Below are 1,790 nucleotides of genomic sequence, written 5' to 3' on the forward strand. Positions count from 1 at the left end.
AGAGAGAGAGATTGAGATTATATTCTTTCATTGGGGCTAGGTCTTAGATATCTAAGAAAATTACAAACTGAAGTCAGGAATTCCATTATTTGCTTTATGTAGAACAAAGATTTTAATATAATACTTAGCTAGCTAGAAGTCATCTGAGAGACCATTAAGTCTAACCCATACCTGAACATGAATAACACTATATATTGAATACAGCCTTCCTGAAGTCCTCTAGGGAATCAGAATCCCCTTACTCTGAGGCAAATTCTTCTTTTCACCAATCCCCCCCCCCTTGCTCCTACTTTGTGCTTTGAGGCCAAGAAAGTGAAAGTGTAATCCCTCATTCACATGTCTGCACTTCATCTTCTTGAAGGAAGCTAAATTCAAGACACTATATATTCTCTTGTGATTGTTCATCCACTCCCTGTTTCAAAGATTATTCTATTTGATGGAGATGGCACAAAAGTAGGCAGAGTGGTGGTACTTTCCCTTTACTCTCCATCAATATCATGCTGTCTTCCCAAAGCAAGCAGAGGATGCATCTCTTCATTTTCTTTTTTCCTTTTTTTTAATCCTCCCAACATAACCTTAAAAAAAGGCTTTTTCATTTATTCTCCCTTTATTCCCCCTCAAGGCTTAGCTTCTGGTATTCTTTAGCCTTCCTGATATTACACACATCTTGGCCTAGCCTTAAACCATCTTCCCTGGTTATATGTTATACTCTACTCTTTTCAGATAGATGCTCCATACATTTTTGCGGAATTGTTGAATGTGATATCAATAAATAGCCTTTGTTGCCTCTGTGCCCTCACTAGGATATGTGAAAATATCACTGAAGGATGCCATCTTCCCAACCCCTTTTGGTTTTCAATCCCATCAGAGTCCAATAGATCATTTTCAATTTTTCCCCTTGTCTTGTTTATTCTTTTCTTTGATTTCTCCCAGTATCCAGAAAAGGCACTAGAAATGACTAATATGCTAATGACAGCACATACTATATATGAGAAAGGGAAGGAGCATGGATACCTTTGGTACTAGCCCATAGGGGTGAGGCTCTGACATCCTACTAAAACAGCAGCAGGAGCACTTGGAATAAAAACCAGCATGGAGGCCAGGGGGAAGAATCTCAGTATAGGAAAAAGCAAAGTTTGGATGGTTGCCGGTCTTATTGTTACTAACAGAGTGTAAAGTGATTATAAGCAATTCGGATATGACGAGTTGGGGGCACGCCATCTTGTATTTGAAGGAATATCTCTCATAAAGCAACCTAAGGACCTGTGCTATACCCAGTGCTCTTGTATACTTTTAGTAATGGCTTAGATGAAAAAATTCATTGCTAGTATACTTGAGTATTTGCAAGCACATCTAAAGCTGGGGGGAACAATTCATTGCCTGGACGTTAGAATTAAGAACAAACACTATTGCCAAAGGTTAGAGCTTTCATCAGCCTCCATTGAATATATCTAGGTCTCATTTAATGCAAATAATACATTTCTCTTAAGTGGTTGTTCACATTCACATTCACATTATTTGAAGTTATATAAAATGTGGTTTTTTGTTTCAGTCAAGTGGAAATTTCCAATGTAAATTTAAATAATTCAGCCACTTGGAGGGGATTCCTTATTCACCATTAAAGGGATTTACTTGTGATATAAAATTCAAAAGGAAAAGAAAATTAACCTATCACATGGGTTCAAAGCATCACTATCACAAGTATATGATAATGGAGACATGGTTAGATGACAGTATATCTTAATATATATATATATATATATATATATATATATATATATATATATATA

General features: G+C 36.3%; 1 protein-coding gene and 1 pseudogene across 1 annotated transcript in view; both read right to left on the reverse strand.

The window, feature by feature from the left end:
* The window catches only part of LOC138172038 (L-lactate dehydrogenase A chain-like), a 9,090-nt pseudogene extending 7,869 nt beyond the window's left edge, over window positions 1–1,221 (reverse strand).
* LOC138172037 (protocadherin-15-like) overlaps window positions 1–1,790 on the reverse strand; it is a 2,287,527-nt gene that overhangs the window by 1,206,324 nt on the left and 1,079,413 nt on the right. The gene's annotated exons all lie outside the window — the stretch shown is intronic.

This window comes from Petaurus breviceps, unplaced genomic scaffold, assembly GCF_028583685.1.
Source record: "Petaurus breviceps papuanus isolate PSGF00001 unplaced genomic scaffold, PetGlider_PUasm1.0 490, whole genome shotgun sequence".
Classification (NCBI taxonomy): domain Eukaryota; kingdom Metazoa; phylum Chordata; class Mammalia; order Diprotodontia; family Petauridae; genus Petaurus; species Petaurus breviceps.